The sequence below is a fragment of the Agelaius phoeniceus genome, chromosome 12, assembly GCF_051311805.1.
Source record: "Agelaius phoeniceus isolate bAgePho1 chromosome 12, bAgePho1.hap1, whole genome shotgun sequence".
Lineage (NCBI taxonomy): Eukaryota > Metazoa > Chordata > Aves > Passeriformes > Icteridae > Agelaius > Agelaius phoeniceus.
In genome coordinates this window covers 20532307-20551100 of record NC_135276.1, presented here as the reverse complement: position 1 = coordinate 20551100, position 18794 = coordinate 20532307, and positions in this window count along the sequence as shown.

The window sequence follows — 18794 nt, the reverse complement described above, 5'->3', positions numbered from 1 at the left end:
CCTGAAATCCAGGCTGATGCTGGGGATGTCCCTGGTGCATTCCCTGCCGCTTCACTAAATGTCATCACAGAGAGTTTGATTTCTGCCTGCTCCCACTGAAACAGCAAATTCCTGCTCTTACACCAGAGCCTGGATTCCAGCATGGGAAGAGCCAAATTCTCACTGAAAACCAGTCAGGAATTTGCCTTCTCCTGATTTTCCAGCCCTGCAAAGCCACGTTGGGACCTTCCCCTCCTTCCATGCAGCACAAACGCCCGTGCCAAGCTCGGGGGACAAATCCAGCCGGGATTTGCAATCCCTGGGATCTCATTCTTGGCCACATCTGGGGCCCTGCCGGCTCAGGAGCATTCCCCTCCCGTTTCATGGGATGCTGAAATGAAAACCACATCCTTATCTCTGTCATCCCCCCTCCCGCAGCTCATCCCCGCTTCCCTGGCCCCGTCACATTCCCGAGCATCCCCGCAGCAGCCGGCAGGGCCCTAATCCGTGCCGTGTGTCCCGGGAGGCTCCCGGTGCCTCCGGCAGCCCGAGCCTTCATCGGGGATGTCAGCGGGATGCTGATAAGAGCCTCGCCCAGCTCGTTATCAGCGTGTGCGGGGCGGGATGGAGCAGCCGCAGCTGCTGCACAGGGGGATTCCCGAAGGCTCGGCTGCCTTTGGGAATGCTGCGGAGCCCCGGCAGCCCAGGGGCTGGGAAACCACAGGAATTTCTGGCGAGGCTTTCCCGGCAGTGCCAGCGGAGGTGACGCCGGGTCAGCGGCTCCGAGCGCTGAACTCAGGGATGCTCCAGCTCTGCTGAGCATCTCCTCCCCTCTTTCTATTCCCCTCTTTCTCCTCCCCTCTTCCTCCTCTCCTCTTTCTATTCCCCTCTTCCTCCTCTCCTCTTTCTCCTCCCCTCTTTCTCCTCTTCCTTTATCCCATGGAATAAAATGGTTTCCCCTGTATTTAGTTCCTTACTGGAAGAGAAGCCAAAGCTCCAGCAGCCCCCACCAGCTCAGCTCACTTGTGTTCAGTTCATTCCCAGCTTCTCATGAACCCCAATTTCCCCAGCAGTTCCAGCTCTGGAAATTCCTGGGGATTTTCCTACCCTGTGAAAATGTCACTGGAAAACAGCAAAAGCCTGGAAATGTAACAAAATAATAATAATAATAATAATAAAAGGCTATGGATTTGTCTTTTAGACAGAAATCGTCTCAGCAGCATGAGCAGGTTGGAGCAATCTGGGCACAGGCTCTGCCATGGAATAGGGATTATTTGGTCTATAAAGGGATTTTGATACAAAATACGTGAAAGAACCGAGACTTCCTGTAGCCAAATTCCTGCATAAAACATAAAACTGGCCCAGACTTCAAACAGCATCTCAAAAACTTTCCAGCAGATCCATTAAGAGCTGGGTTTTAAGGAAGCCAAGGGAACCAGGGCTGCCACCCAGCATTTTGCTGGTTTTATTTGGGAAATTTCGTGTTTCTCACCACCTGCACTCACCAAAAAGGGCTCACCACGAGTTTTAAGGAAATTTCTTTGCTTAAATGGCAGAGGGGGTGAATCCAGGCTGGGTTCTGCCAGGACTGGGGAGCAGAGGTGCCACAATCTCCATTCCACTTGACACCCCCAGATGTGGATGTGTTTCCTCAGGTGCACACCAGCTGTGGGAATGGGATGGAGGCCAGCACACTCAGCTTCCCCATATCCAGGGAAAACCAGACCTTTGGGATCTGCCCTTCTGCTTCCAAGATCTTCCTCAGCAGAACATCCCTGAGTTTAAGTGATGCCCCAGAAATGTTGCTCCACCAGGGTGGAAACGGGATGAAAGCGGGGAAATGACCTCCAAATGAAGGGTCCACATCCACTTCCCTCCCCAAAATCCACCCCCCTGAATCAGCCTCCATGCTTTTGGCAAACCTACTGCTGATTTTCCAACTGCACCCCCCAAACCTCTGCAGAGCCCTCAGCAAAGGGCAGATTTCATCCTTCTTATCTCGGCTTGGAGACAACATTTATCTTCCTGACAGCAATCAGCTTGATCCCCAACACAGAGACAAAGGGAAAGGCCACGAGCCCCAGGAGGGCCTGGATTGTTCCAGCTGCTGCAGCTGAGGGGTGAAACCCTGGACAGGAGGGTTTGTCCCCAGTTTGTCTGCACGTGGAGCTCTGGGATGGTTCCAGCACACTGGGGCTGGCAGGAACCAGAGCAGATCCCAGCTGTGCACACAGAGCACAGATCTTGATGGATTTTGGGGATGTTTGGGATCCTGGGGGCCCTCCCCAGCTCCTGAAGCCACGTTCCTGTTGGCTCCAGGGCTGGCTGGGCCACAGGACAGGGATGAAATAATCTTTGGGTTCGCTCAGGGGGAGCAGTAGGGGCTCAGTGGGGAGGGTCTGCCAAGGCTTGGGAAGGAGATGAAAGAGCCTTTGCCCCATTCCAGGCTCCAGAAATGGTTCCCAACCTGCTAAACCTGGACAGAACCCTCTGCCCAAAGCTTTGGGATGGAAGGGACCTCAAAGCTCATCTTGTTCCAACCCTGACACCTTCCACTATCCCAGGGTGCTCCAAGCCCCGTCCAGCCTGGCCTGGGCACTGCCAGGAATGGGGTTTGTGCCCTGGGAAATGCCACAGGAATGCTGGAGCAGCTCCCTGAAGCCCCAGGCCTGCTGTGCCCTGCAAGGGAAGATTTTGGGAATTGTTTTCACCACATTCCTGGCAGCTCCTTGGCTGCCAGCACCAGTCCCAAACTGGTCTGCAGGAAGGAAACCAATCCCATGCTGGGCACCACAGGCCCCAGACACATCCAGCAGCTGGGACAGTGCACCACAAACCAGGACTGGGGCAGAGCTGGAAGCTCCCCCTGGGTAGGGTAAGAGTGGCAGGGACAGAAGGGAATCAAAGCAAATTCCCTGCCTGGGATGGGGATCCTGGGTTTGCAGCCTGGAATTTCCTGGGAAATTCCTGGAATTTTCCTGGAGCCGTCCATCCTGCTGGAGATGGATTCTGGACAGGGAGGGAGGGAGGAGGCACCTGAAACATTCCCTGAGCCTTGATCAGCACCTGGTTTTGCTTCAGAAGCATCTTCCTGGTTTATCCTGAGTTTGAGCTGCTTCCTGCAGCTCCACAGAGTCCATCTGGGATGTGCCAGAGATCTGCAGCCAGGCAGAGCAGCCCAGCCCCAAAAAACACAGTGTTCTGCCATGGACAGGGTGTCTGCATGACCTTCTCCTCTCCAGGCTTCCAGGTTTTGTTTGCTTGAACTCTCAGTTCCTTTTTTTATGGTTCCCTGGAGCTGACAGGCTCAGCACAGGCTCTGCTCCCATCATTCTGAGATCAGGATTGCAGACAGAGCTTGCCAGCCCCGTGGAAAGCAGGTCCTGGGAGCTGGTGGAACCAAATCCCACAGAAACAACCAACAAGGCTGCCCTGGTTTTGAAGGAGAAGTTTCCAAGGCCATTTTTCCCCCTGGAGCAGAGCCAGGGGAGCTGCCCAAGGCTGGCATTGTCCCAAGGGCAGGTGCACACATGGATCACCCTCCCCACCGGCCACATCCGAGCCTGGGGAGGCACCTGGAGATTTGGCAGGTGGAATTCAGCAGAACTGAAGCGTTTCTGCTGTCATCCAGCTCTGCTTGGAGCTGCCTGGGCTTTATTTTGCCAGGGATTAATAGGACAAAAGTGGAACTCAGAGCAGTGCAGCAAAGCAAAGCTTTGTCCCAAGAGTAGGGAGGAGACCAAGGCCTGGAGCCCAAGGGAATTGCCAGGGAGTGTCTGTTTGGAGCCCCCAAAGGCTGGATCTGAGATCCATCCATCCCAACTCCTGCAGAGCCTGCTCAGCAGCCCTGGGGTTTCCCTTCCAGGAGGCTCCTGGCAAACACTCCCAGGCAGGAATGGTGGGTGGAAGCCAGGGTGGGCTCTGGATGAGCTGGAGATTGTTTTTCATGGTTTTCCTGGGGTGTTGAAAGAAATCCTTGGTTCTGCACGACCTGGGAGCTCTGGGAGTGCAGCGGGGTCGTGCTGAGCTCTGGAGCTGATTAAAGCCCAGCTCTGAGGCTCAGGAGTTGGAGAGAGCTGCCTGAGCTTTATTGGTGATGTCAGCACCACCCTGGGGCTGCTCCCAGCCCTTCCCTGCCTGCAGCATTCCCAGAGGCTCTCTGGGAAGCCCAGGCTGCAAATGGGATGGGTTTTTCACACCAGGAACCCCTCAGTGTTGTGCCCAGGCTCCCTGTGCTGGCACAATGCAGGAATGATCCCCAAGGGCAGGAAATGGCTGCTGGCAGAGGGGCAAGGAAGGAATTGGCCTCAGTGATTCACCAAAAAATGAGGTTTTGCAAGAAAGCCTGGGATCCAACCCCTGGTATCCAAAAGAAGTGTGTGTCACACCTGAGGCTGTTCCACAGGATCTGCCCCCTTTTATCCCATACATTTATCCCATAAATCCTTCCCTGCATTTCCACTGGCTGGAAGCAAATGATTTTCCAGCTGGCCCCAAGCAGAGAAACACAAATCCAACAGATTATTTGGAGGCAGTGATGGAGCTGCCCCTTCCCTCAGCTTCCTTTGTCACCTCCTGGAATGTCCAGGCCTTTCCTGCTGGACAGAGACAGCCACAGAGCCACTCCAACCATGAAACAGGGAAAAATCAAAGAAATCCCCTCAGTTTTGTGCTGCTCAGGCTCAGCTGAGGGAGGCTGATGTACAGAGCACTCAGAGGGAGCAGCTCATCCCCTGAGGGCTTTGCTGTTCAAATCCAGCTCACTCTGTAGGAAAACAACACCCAAAGGCATCCCTGTGTGCAGCTCTGTGCTTCCACCCTCACTGTTCTTCCAAAAGATCCCAAAGTGGCACTGGAGGCATTCCCAGTGTCCTGGCCATCAGGAAGAGCTTGTGTCCATCCCAGTCCAGCTCCACAGAGGCCTCTGGAGCCTCCCCCTGGTTGTAATTAATGATTTTTAATCTGCAGCTGCTGAGGGGAGGCCGACAGCGCTCCCATTAATTCCATCCTGTTCCTTTGGAAGCTGCAAACTCCCTCTGGAAGGCCCTGGTGCCATTGTGTGAGAGGGAAAAAGGGGGAAAAAAAGGACCACAAAGTAGAGAATCCCAGGAGGTGATGGATTTCTCATCTGCTCTTGCTCAGGGGATGAACCCGTCACGAGACGGGGCAGGAACCGGCCTTGGAGAAGCCAAACTGGAGATTTCCCCAAACCCCTGAGGAAAACAACTCTGCTGATCCCAGAGCTCCAGGCCAGCCCTGAATATCCATTAGGCTGGGGAAAAGCCAAGGCTCCAGCTCCAGGCCTCTGCTTTCACTCTTTGTCTTGGTCCCGTGCTCCTTTTCTGTGGCAAAGACACATCCAAGGGCCACGGGGCCACCAGAGCCTCAAAGACACCAAATTCTGAGGTGTCCAGAAGAAAGAAGCTGATGAACCCCTCCAGAACATCTCCCCCAGCCCTCTGGGAGCTGTGATCTCCCAGAGCAGCAATTCCCCAGCAGAGCAGACCACACAGATGGAACCAGCTGGAGAAAAGGGCCTGGATTTTTTATATCTCTCTATTTTTTTATTTTTTATATCTCTCTATTTTTTTCTGCTGTTGCTTTAACCTGCAGACAGTAACTCGAGGAGGTGCTGCTCATCTCCTAAAGTTCCCTCCTGCCCAACCTTAAATGGCATCCAGGGAGACACAGAAAACCCTCTGAGCTCCCTGCTGGCACCACCACAAAGCACAGAAGCCAAGGTGTGAAGCCCCCAAAGGTGCCAGCACATCTCCAGACCAGTCTGACACCCTCAGTGTCCCAAAAATCTCCTTTTTTGCCTGAAATCTGAGTTCATTTTGAAGGCAGCAGTTGCATAAGCACTTCTGCATGTGGTTAAGTTGTAAAACTTGGCCCAAGGTTTCCCTCACCATGGCTGAAGTGTTATTTTAGGGGGGAGGGAGGTTGTAGACACTGAAAATCCAGACCTACCCAAGCTTCAAATAAGTCTCTTTTTTTTTGTCCTGCAGACTGAAATTCCTGGAGTTTAAATCCCTGCTCTTTTTTTGGAATAGCACCTGGGAGAATGTTTAACCTCCTGAACAGGCACTGCCTTAGAAAAAAGGAAGTTTATTAGTTCTGTTCTTTGGAGGAATAGAAATGGGTTATTAACAGCATTGGGGATTATTAAAACTTGGGGAAAGCAAATTAAAAACGAATTCTGTCCTCACCATCTCCTGACTTTTTGTGCTTTTCCTGCCCTGGAGTGGGAGGTGCTGCAGAAGAGGGGAGGGATGGATGGGAAAGTGCCTGCCCTGCCTTGGATTTTCCTTTCCTGCTTCTTTTCACTTCCCTGCCTCCACAGGGAAACCCTGGGAGTTCCCAGAGCCAAAAGTCAGGATTTTCTCCTCCTCAGCCCTTAATTTGCATGAAATCCTCCTTTTTCTGCACTGCATCTTCTAAAATAATGTGGATAAAATAGGAAATAAGAGAAAATCCAGACTGGTGATCTGAACAAGGAAAACCCAGCACTGGGAAGAGACTCAGGGAATTCCCTCACTCCTGAAACCTGTCCTTAAAGCTGTGATTAAACACAATTAACATGAGCTCAACAGTAAACTTTAACAGGAGAATAATTAACACCCAGCTCTGGAGTTGCTCCTTCTCACCCTGTCCTCTGTGATATTGTCAGTTTACACAAATTCCAATCATTAGGGAAAAAAAAATTCATTTTCATAATAATTATGCAAGGTGCAAACAAACTTAGGCTTCTCTTCCATCCAGGAGGGAAAGAATAAATTGGGGAAAATACAGATTCCTCTGCTTTCCTTACTTTTGGAACCACTTTTCCATATCCTTGTGAGGTTCCTTGCAGGGGATATTTATCCTCCACAATAATTCCCCATCCTGCTGCAGTCCCAGTGGTTTTTAAAAGGATGCAACAGAAAATCCACTAACCTTGAGGCCCTGGGGACTGAGAGCTCTGCAGATCCCTCACTCCTGAAGGGGTTTCCTGAAGGGAATCCTGTTTTTCCAGGTGCAACAGCACAAATTCCTGGGGAGAAGGACCAGAATTGGGCTTCTGTTAATGTGGTTTGTCTGGGACAAAGCTGCACCTCAAACATTAAACCAACCAAGGAGGGTTGGGAAAAAGTGGGAATTCTGTTAAATTCTCCAGGATTTCCCCTGGATGTTGGTTTTAAGACATGGATTTCATGAGACCAGACAGGTGAGCACCAAACCCCCTTGGGTCAGCCACAGGTGCCACCTCCTCATGAGTGTTCCTCATCTCCAAGGTTTCCCAGGGCAGATGCCATTCCCTGGGGAATGTCCCACCTGGGGAATGTCACCTGGGAATGTCACCTGGGGAATGTCCCACCTGAGGAATGTCCCACCTGGGGATGTCACCTGGGAATGTCACCTGGAGAATGTCCCACCTGGGGCATGTCACCTGAGGAATGTCACCTGGGGAATGTCCCACCTGGGAATGTCACCTGGGAATGTCACCTGGGGAATGTCCCACCTGGGGAATGTCACCTGGGAATGTCACCTGGGAATGTCCCACCTGGGGAATGTCCCACCTGGGAATGTCACCTGGGAATGTCCCACCTGGGAATGTCACCTGGGAATGTCACCTGGGAATGTCACCTGGGAAATGTCACCTGAGGAATGTCCCACCTGGGAATGTCACCTGGGGAATGTCACCTGGGAATGTCACCTGGGAAATGTCACCTGGGGAATGTCCCACCTGGGGAATGTCACCTGGGAATGTCACCTGGGAATGTCCCACCTGGGGAATGTCACCTGGGAAATGTCACCTGGGAATGTCCCACCTGGGGAATGTCCCACCTGGGAATGTCCCACCTGGGAATGTCACCTGGGAATGTCACCTGGGAATGTCACCTGGGAATGTCCCACCTGGGGAATGTCCCACCTGGGGAATGTCACCTGGGAAATGTCACCTGGGAATGTCCCACCTGGGGAATGTCCCACCTGGGGAATGTCCCACCTGGGGAATGTCACCTGGGGAATGTCACCTGGGAATGTCACCTGGGAATGTCCCACCTGGGGAATGTCCCACCTGGGAAATGTCACCTGGGAATGTCCCACCTGGGGAATGTCCCACCTGGGGAATGTCACCTGGGGAATGTCACCTGGGGAATGTCCCACCTGGGGAATGTCCCACCTGGGGAATGTCACCTGGGGACTGTCCCACCTGGGGAATGTCACCTGGGAATGTCACCTGGGAATGTCCCACCTGGGAATGTCCCACCTGGGAATGTCCCACCTGGGAATGTCACCTGGGAATGTCACCTGGGAATGTCCCACCTGGGGAATGTCACCTGGGGAATGTCCCACCTGGGACTGTCCCACCTGGGACTGTCCCACCTGGGGAATGTCACCTGGGAATGTCACCTGGGACTGTCCCACCTGGGGAATGTCACCTGGGGGTGCTGCTGTTCCTGGGGACAGTCACCCATGGGGACACCCCAGAGTGTCCCTGCTGGCAGAGGAGCCACAGCTCCATCCCAAGGACCAGAGCTGTCCTGGAGGTGTCTGAGCAGCCCCTGCATCAGCCAGGGGAGGGACAGGACTCAGGGCAGCTCCTGCAGGGATTCACTTCAACCTCTCCAGGAAAATCCCTCTGTTTGAGTCTGGGAGTTCAGGCCTTGCTGAGTTTCCTGTTTCTCCTGGGATATTTTAGATTTCAGGTGGTGATTTGGGGTCTCTGAGGAAAGAGCCATTATAAATTCTCATCAGTTGCTCCCTGGGAGGGCAGGGAGGCCCTGGGGTGGATTTCCCAGAGAGGCTGGGCTGCCCTCCCCACAGCCTCAGGGGGATGGAGGAGCAGCAGTGTCACCACATCCCCTGTGCAGGGGACAGCAAGGACTGGACCTGCCACATCCAGATCAGGAGATCCAAGGTCAGTCTGAAGGTAAAAATGAGCTGGTTTCCATCTTTCCAAGGGTCCCCAAAAGCAGAGAACTGGGGGAGAGCTACACATGACTGCTCCATGCTGGCAATTACAAGCTCCTCGTTAAGAGCTTTGCTGAAAGAAATGCAATTTAGCCACTGATGTGGCTCTAGCCAGGGACAAACACAGCAGGAGCAGCGTGGAGCCTTTATCTCCCCTCTGTCCCATCCATTTTCCTGCTCTTTCAGCACCCACATCCCTGGCTGGGATCTGCTTTGATGGTTTCTTGGTTCAGGGTGTAATCAGCACTAATAATTTCTGCACTCCAGGACTATCAGGCACATTTGGGAAGTGATTTCCCACCCCTCAGAGACCCTGCAACTGGATACCCTGTGTGCTACCCCCTGGATTTCCTCCACTCCAGCACATCCCCAGGCCTCGAGGAAATTAGCAATCCAAACAAATTCTGCTGGGCTTTCAGAGATGAATTCTTGTAATAACACTGCCCTGAGATTGGATCTGGGGCTGGAGCTCTCTGCAAAAGCAGGAAAATGTCCCAGACAAAGAGAGGTTTGCCCAAACTTCAGCTCAGTGGTCACTTGGGAGTTTTGTGTCCCCCTTCCCTGCACTGATTGCCCAGATTGTTTCTGTCTCAGCACCAGTTCAGTCACTTCTCCTTATCCAGAAACTCCTCCTTTCCACGAGCTCCAGAGAAAAATGAAACTGAGCAGATTAAAAATAGAAAGGGGAAAAAAAAAACCACCCAACGACTTGCTATCTGTACTGACTTTGGCTTCTGGCACTTGCAGAGCTGTTCCTTGTTTTGTTTGCTTTATTTCTTGCCTTTTTGTCTCCCCTTTCCCAAGAGAGAACGGCAAAGGTCAGACACTGCCACTCTCCATGTGTCCCAGGCAGGAGCTGCCTCTTGGCAGGCTCAGCACCCAGACAGCTCCTTAGGAAAGGTCCCAATCCCTGCTCAGCACCCAGACAGCTCCTTAGGAAAGGTCCCAATCCAGGCTCAGCACCCAGACAGGTCCTTAGGAAAGGTCCCAATCCCTGCTCAGCACCCAGACAGGTCCTTAGGAAAGGTCCTAATCCAGGCTCAGCACCCAGACAGGTCCTTAGGAAAGGTCCCAATCCCTGCTCAGCACCCAGACAGGTCCTTAGGAGAGTTCCTAATCCAGGCTCAGCACCCAGACAGGTCCTTAGGAAAGGTCCCAATCCAGGCTCAGCACCCAGACAGGTCCTTAGGAAAGGTCCCAATCCCTGCTCAGCACCCAGACAGGTCCTTAGGAAAGGTCCCAATCCAGGCTCAGCACCCAGACAGGTCCTAATCCAGGCTCAGGACCCAGAAATTTCCTTAGGAAAGGTCCCAGTCCAGGCTTGGGAAGAGCAGCAGGAGCAGGACATGGGAATGCTGAGCCAGCAGTCAAATCCCCACCCCAGGGCTGAGCACTGAGGGAAGGGGAACATCCACAGGCAGGAAAAAAAGGGATTTTATATCTGGGTTAAAAGAGAGGGATGAAGGAAAGGAGGAGATTTTATGTCTGGTTTAAAAGAGGTGGATGAGGGAAAAGAGTGGATTTTATATCTGGGTTAAAAGAGATGAATGAGGGAAAAATGGATTTTTTAAAAGAGATGGGATGAGGGATTGGAGAAGAGTGGATCTTAGGTCCACTGGTTTAAGAGAGGGGGTTGAGGAAAAAGTGAATTTTATGTCTGGGTTTAAGAGAGATGGTTGAGGGAAAAGAGTGGATTTTAGACCTTGGTTCTGTGTGGAAGCAAATAATTTTTCCTTCTTCTTCTTCTTCTTCTTCTTCTTCTTCTTCTTCTTCTTCTTCTTATTTAGAAATCAAATTTATTTATGGCAGCTATTTAGACCTAAAATAATGGACTAAAATAACGTGCCCCAGGATTCTTTGTTCTTACAAACAAAGGGTGTTGGTTACTGAAGGTTTCCCTGTGTTGATGAGCACTCAGCAGGTTGAAGATGTAAAAAAGGGTTTATTTCAATAGTTCAGTTGGTTTGAGCTGCTCTTCAAGGCACAGGGAAGTTTTTAAAGCAGAGCAAAAACCAGAACAAGGTTTTTCATCTGTAACTTGAGCCTTGGGTTTATTCAGTGTCATCATTCTGAGGTAATTATGTTTATTCTTAGCATAATTATAATGAAAAGAGAAATATCACTGATCCAGAGCTCTGAGATGATGAGAGCTGGATTCATGGATGAAATACTCTTAATCCCACCAAAAGGTGGTGGGTGCTGCATAAGGAAGGATAATCCAAACTCAGAGGGGCAGAAGGTCCGGGGAAGCAGGGAATGGGACTAAAGGAAGCATTGAAATTGCTTTGGAATTTTGCATTTTCACCGTTTCCATTGAAATTTTGGTCCTGCCAAGGGCAAGGGGCAGCAGGGGGGAAGGAGCAGATTGAAATGAGAGCAGGATATGGGGTGAGGACAGCAAAAGCCCTGCTGAGTGTTTGATGTGCCAGGGAAGAAGAAGCCAAGGAGAGGAAGTTTGTGAATGGATGTGATCTGGGCAAGAGGCAGGTCCAGCCTGCCAAGAGCAAAGGATGTTGCATTCATGGAGATGAGATGAGACAACAACTTGGCCACGAGTTTCAGCTCAAAAGGTTGAGCTCTTAGGGCTGAAAACATTTAGGGCAGGAGCAGGAAAACAGGAAGATGTTGACTGGCCAGAAAAAGCAGGAAAATCTCTCCCCACCACCTGAACTGCATCAGCTGAGACAAGTCCTCTCAGGAGATTTTCCTTCCCCTCCCACAATGTCCAGCTTCCTCCTTTCACTCTGCTCCCATCCCAGCTTTCTGGTGTCATGTGGATGATTTGGATCATCTGTGTCTCTCCTGCACAGGACCTGACCCAGGCAAGCAGGCCTTGTAAACCCAGGGCCTTTTGATGTCTGGAGCAGGCAGCCAGGCTGCTGGAATTTATGGTTTCCAAGGAGCACAGGGAAAGGGAGAAATTTATGTTAGGAAAATGTGACTGTCATCTTCGTTTATCTCCCAGTTTTGTAATGGAAAACAGGCATTTCACAAACACAGCCCCACAAACCCAGCGTGAAACGGGTCGGGGAGCCGAGCGTGTTAACCATGAACTGCTCCATAAATATCAATATTATTAATAATAACATCAGCAAAAACACTGCAATAAATCACACAGCAGCTGGAATGTCCCATCCCCATGCACCTGGCAAGCTTGGAAAGCAAAGCTGCAGCATCTCTTCCTTCTTCCCATCCTTCATGGTGTCTGGATCAATCAGAAAATCCTTGGATGCTCTGGAGCACAAAGCCCCCACTCAGTGCAGGAGCATCCCACAGGCAGCAAACAAAGTGTGGAGCTCCACCAGGATGCTCCAAAGTTCAGGAAAGCCCATGCTGAAGGCAGGGATTGCCTGGAACCCTGCAGCTGGAGCAGGCAGACAAGGAGAGCAGCTCCAGCTGAAGGAGTTAAGCCACACAAATCAAAATGCTCCCACTTTGAGAGGAAATCCACACAAATTCGCATTCCCGCTCCATGAGTTTGTTTGCAGTCCTTGGCAGCTCGTGGGGAATTTTGGATTTACAGCAGGAAAGAGCAGAGATTGTGCTCCAGACCCCCCCAGCTCAGGAAAACCTGAATTAAGAGATCACCTATTGCATCTGGTACCCAACAATCCGAACACACCTCTGCTCCTGACCTTCCCACCCAGCCATTCCCAATATTTCACCCATTTTCCAAGAGTTTCGGTGGGAAGTTTTTCCCTACTCACCCTGGAGGAGGTGGTGGCACTGCTGCTCGTGTCCTGCCCTGCTCCCAGTGCCCTGGGCAGTTCTTAATGTGCTTTTCCTTTGACAGGGAGCTGATTGCAGAGCTCTGGGATTACGTCTGCATCTCCAAATCTTTCTTTCTCAGCTGGAAAGTCTCAAGTTCCAAGCTGGGATTCCCTCTCCACCCCCTTTCTCCAGGAGTTAACTCTCCTTTTGCTGGAAGGGTCTGTCTGGTCAGCTCCCACCAAAATATCAGGGACAAAAGGAAGAGGGAAGGGGGCATTTTAAAAGAAAAATCAGTGTTTTCTTGGGTGTTCTCTGCTTATTAACTCTGTGCCGTAGCAAAGCTCTTTTTAATTATGATATTTTTAATTCTGGACTTTCAGAAACCAGCCTCAAAGGATTAAAGGTTTCAAGGCTTTTAAAAATTGCTTTTATCTCAATTTTTTTTTATTACACTGTTGATCAATCTGTGGATTTCCAGCCAGAAATTTGCTGTCCCCTACAAGCAAGGGGGACAAGGACCCATTGTTCCTCTGGTCAGAACCCAGTAAAAAGCACTTTTAGCCCAACTGAACCCTCCTGCTTTGAGAACTTCCCGTGAGCAAGACATTTATTTCCTCAATATTAGGAACAATTTCTTCCCCAGAAGGGTTGTCCAGCCCTGGCCTTGGCAGTGCTGGGGGATGGTTGGACTTGATGGCCCTAAAGGTCTTTTCCAACCTGAATGATCCCTGATTCTCTGAATTCAGGATATTTCCCACATTATGGGGTGGTGCTTTTTGGGACAGGGAGGGAACAGAGGGACAGAGCCTGGGAATGGATCCAGGGACTCTGGACTGTGTGGATCCAGGGGCATCCCTTGGGATCAGCCCTGCACACCCATCCCAGGCTGCCATGCACCGTTCCCATTCCTATTCCTATTCCCACTCCTATTCCCATTCCTATTCCTATTCCTATTCCTATTCCCATTCCTATTCCTATTCCTATTCCTATTCCTATTCCCATTCCCATTCCCATTCCCATTCCTATTCCTATTCCCATTCCCATTCCCATTCCCATTCCCATCCCAAGGCACCTGGTGGCACCATGGGGCTGCATTTGGTGACATTTGGCAGAAGGGACCTGAAGATGAGGAATCCCTCCACTCCAGAGCTGCTTGGGCATTGCTCCTCCTCCTCCTCCTCCAGACACTGCCAATCCCTCTGCCTCAATTCCCACCTGGATTTCCCCTGCAGTTCCTTCCCTGCCCAAACTGAAAAGTTTTCCCCCAATTTTTCTTCCCAGCAGCAAAACTTCAATTATGAGATTTTGAATTTACCCTTGACTTGATGGATTTGCACATGGATTAAATCTGCCAAGATCTGGACTTGGAGTCCAGAGCCTGAGGGACCTCAAATCCCAGGACACCTGTGCAGCACCGAGCTGGGATTGGAGCAGGGAATGACACAGGTGAATCCCAAAATAAAACCACAACCAAACTCAAAAACCCCACCTCAAAATCTTAAACCACTTCCTATCAGTGGATTTTATCAGTGCCAAGAGTGTTGTGTTTGCTCAAAGAAAAGATCAGCATGGAAAACTGTCAATCCATGCACAAACATTCCAAAGTTTTTAAGGGAATACTCCTACAAACTCGGTTTTCTGGCAGGAAAATAAGAACATTCCACTTTTTACAATATGGAAAATAAAAGGGAATCATTCTTGTCACTGAGCTCTTTGAGCTCTTTGCCACACAAGAAAACTTCCATGAAAACTCAGGGAAGTGTCAGAGGGGGACGAGTGGGGATGCAGAGTTTAGTTTTGGAAAATCCTGCGGCAGAACCTGCCAGAGGAGCCGCTGGTTTCGTTCTAACGCTCAACAGAACGAAACTCCCAGGAATTTCAGGCAGAACCCAAACCAGATGTAACCCCCCAGATGTTTACAGACTCCTTCAAAACCCAGCAAGGGACAAACAAAATGGGAAAGGAAAAAGAGATGGAAAACCCCCCCCAAGCCGCTCCCCTCCGCCTCCCCCCTGCCTACCTCCTCCTGCTGCTCCTGGGGTGCACGAGGAAATCTGGGGAACTGTCTCATGCCAGAAAAGGAGGAATTCCCCAGGAACCCCCTCCCTGGGCTGCAGAGAGGAGGGAAAGGCAACCTGAGCATGGAAAAGGAGGGAGGGATCCAACCGAACCAACAAACTGCTCCTCGGTTTTTTTGCCTGGCTTTTCCCTGGATTGCTCCCTCCTCCTCTTCTCTGAACATTTGGATTTTTTTTTTTCTTTAATTTCTCTGCTGGTTTTGCTGAGGAGAGCAGGGAGCCCATTAGAGCAGGGGGATTAAGAGAGTTGAGGAAGGATTGAGTCATGCAATGGCTGTAAAATCCCAGGAATTGTGCAAGGCAGATGGCCCCGAGGGCAAATCCCACGGGATGGGGCTGAGTGAAGCCCCCAGGAGGGGCTGGGAGCAGGAATTTGGGGAGAAAAGGCACCAAAGTGGGAATTTGCTGTTCCACCCAAACTGGAGCCAGCAGAATTCCTAGGGCCATCACCTGAGGGCTCCCCAAGGGAGCTTTGGGGCTTTGGGTTCACTGCCACGTGGGAACTGCGGGGAAAAATCTGGATATTGACTGAAAATGTTCCTAATTAGCATCAAAGGCTGGAATTTCCAACTGGGGAATTTTGGGAGCTGTTAAATCAGCCCAGTAAAAATCATCTTCCCTGTGCATGAAATTAAGGGCTGAAATTGCTTTAGTTTATCCTGATTAATGGAATTCAGAATGCAGCAGAGCATGGGGTTTATAAATATAGAAATATATAAAAATAAATATGATGTATATTATTAATGATATTATATTTATTATTGTAAATATGTAAAAAGAAATAGAAATAGAAATAGAAATAGAAATAGAAATAGAAATAGAAATAGAAATAGAAATAGAAATAGAAATAGAAATAGAAATAGAAATAGAAATAAATAGAGAGAAATAGAAATAAATAGAATATAAGAAATATAAAAATAAAAATTAAACAAAAATTATAATAAAAATATAACTATAACTATAGCTATAACTGTAAATAGTGTATCTAAATATAAATATATGTTGTATATATTATGTATTAATATAAAAATAAATATATATAGTATCCATGGTGCATATATAAAAATTAATATAGATATTGTATACATTTTATGTATATATAAATGATATACTATATATTGTATATTGTTCATATTTATATATAAAGAAATTTATAATTTATATATGGTGAATATGAAAATAAATATACCTATATTTAATATGTGGTGTATATAAATATAAAATATAAAAATTTAAAAATATTTTAAATTAATCAATATAAATAAATAGATAAATACATATAGTTATAAAATAAGTATATAGAATTATATAAAAATATAAATATATATAAATATATAAATAAAATATGAATCTATAAATTAAATATATATATATATATATCTGAAGCATACCTTTCAGCCACTCAGGCAGTGCTGGACACCTCCCAGGTTTTTCCTGCTTTTCCCACCAGGCACTGGCAAAGGGAATGCAGAGTCCATCACTCCCAGCTGGAATCATTTCAATCCCTGGGCAGCAGAGCTCTGTCCCTGTGGCAACAACCAAAAGCAAAGTCCCTTTGATTTCCCTGCTCCAGAGCCAGCCAAGCCAGTGCATCTGGAAAACAGAAATCCCAGAGGTTCCCTAGGAAAGGCAGGGAAGCAGGGACATTTCTCATTTTTATGGTAATTTTTTGAAATCCCATCAAAGTCCAGGTCATGGAACACTGAGGGACAATGAGCACAAGCTTAGCCTAAACTCAGTTTTCCATCCAGGTTTTTGTTGTTGTGTTTCAGCACCACTTTAACTCACAGGAAAAATCTGGAATAATCCATTTACTGGAAAATGGTATAAATTAAATAAATTATAATAATTATATAAAATAAAATCTCATCATAAACCTGATGGAGAGCTGGAACTGGGCAGTTTAATTGAACACCCAAAACAGATTAAACAGAGGGACCAGATCTACAGAACTTTTTCCTGCCTATTGGTTAATTTAAAAAATCCATATGATTAATAAAATAGGTAAAATATATAAAAGATATATTTTCTGCCCAAAATATGAAATTTTATTATTTATCACTAGAAGACTTTTTTTCCTTTGCACAAAAAGGAAAAATTGAATAGGAAACAAAGAGGAGAAAACTTAGAGAAATAGAATTTAAAAAAGGCAAAAGAAGTTAAACAAAGGAGACATTTGCTGCTGGATTAAACTTTGTATGAGACATAAATGGGGAAAAAAAGGTTTTTATCCAAGATTTGATTAAAAATCACCTTGAGAAAGAGGAGAGTTGAGCCCTGCCTTGGACTGTGGGCTCTGCACGGCTCCTCCTGCTGAAATTGCCATTTTTTGGGATCCCTGAGGGGTGGGAGGCATTGCTGTGTGCCTGCAGCAGCGCAGGGAGCAGGAGCTCCCTTTTCCCAGCTCAGTGATTCCCTCATTCCCAGCTCCATCCCAGGAAATGAGCTCTGAGTGCCCAGGGCTCCTCCGCACCAGCCCAGCTCCCAGCAGAGCCTTGGGATCAGCAGGAATGAAAGGAACATTCTTAGCCCTGGAAATGGGAAACAGCTCCTGCCCCATTTCAGCTCCAGCTCCAATTCTGCAGCTCTGGATAATTGGGAATTCGGCAGGAGAATGGATTTCTAACAGGAGTTTGAGATCTCACCGTGGTTCAGGGTTTGGGGTTTTTTTGTAGGGATTGGTTTTCTCCCGGTGTTTTTCTAGCAGGAAACTCCACATCCATGGAATTGGGTAATAAAACCCAGGGCCACCAGAGGATCTCCACACAGCAGGAGCTCCACCACAGAGACGAGCACCAGAGCAACTTTTTTTATTTTTGGATGGAATTCTTTGCTTTACAGGCAAAGAAATGCCTGAAAACGCAGCTCACGAGGACATTCTCGTTTATTTGGGTCACAGGAGGGTGATGGTTTTTATAGATTTGTTTTGCAAGACAAAATACATAAAACTAACAGGGAAGAAAAAGCAGGCAAGAAATTCCCTACATCCCTCACTGTTCTGAGACTGATTTCTTGCTGTACAATCCATGAAACCAGAATATTTTAGCTTTAATCGGGAAACCCTTAAGGATTCTTCTTTTCAGGCAGGATTCAAGATTAAATGATCTGAAGAGTCTTAATAATGGTCCACTGAGAGAATTTTAGCAAAAATCAGGATAAATGGTTGTGGCTTTAGTGAACTGAATATTAAAAATAACCAACAGGGCCAAGGAGGGCAACCAGAGGCTCTTCACCCTCTTGCAAAAAAACCTGAAGGCCAAAATATTTTGCTCTCACCAAAATCATCCCAGGAAAATCTGGATTCTGCAGGGCATGAGGTGAATTCCAATAAAAGAAGCAGCTGGTCCAAGTCTAAGCCCACAAGAAATGTCCTCTGAACAATCTTGGTCTCCATCTCTCTTGGACAGAAGCAGTATGAGGAGGTAAAAACAGTGAAAATGAGGCTGTTGGAAGGTTTGCTGAGGGAAAAAGAATATTATTGGTAGAAAAGCAGAGACTGGGAGTAAGAGGAGATGTAAACTGAGTGTTTCTAGGGGATTCACTGAAAATTGTCTTCAAGGATGGAACCACATCCGTGGTGAACCAACACCAACCCTCCCAAACTCAGAGCCAGGCAGACCCTCAGGGCCCCAGGAGCTCCTGCTTCCTTATCTTCCAAAACTTCCAGGATTTCTTCCTGGTTTGTGCATGGTTCTGGTACAACCTCGAGGTGAAGGTGCCTTCACCCTGCTGAGAACCTCACAGACACTCCCAGGAGGGAACCCATCCCTGAATTACTCACTTGGAGAATGATTTATTTGTGGTGGCACAGCCTGGAAAAAACATCCAGCATTCCTGGAGACATTTCCTGCCTGGACAGGGAGACCAATCCAGCATTCCTGGAGACCTTTCCTGCCTGGACAAGATCAATCCAGCATTCCTGGAGACATTTCCTACCTGGACAAGATCAATCCAGCATTCCTGGAGACATTTCCTGCCTGGACAACAAGATCAATCCAGCATTCCTGGAGACATTTCCTACCTGGACAGGGAGATTAATCCAGCATTCCTGGAGACATTTCCTGCCTGGAC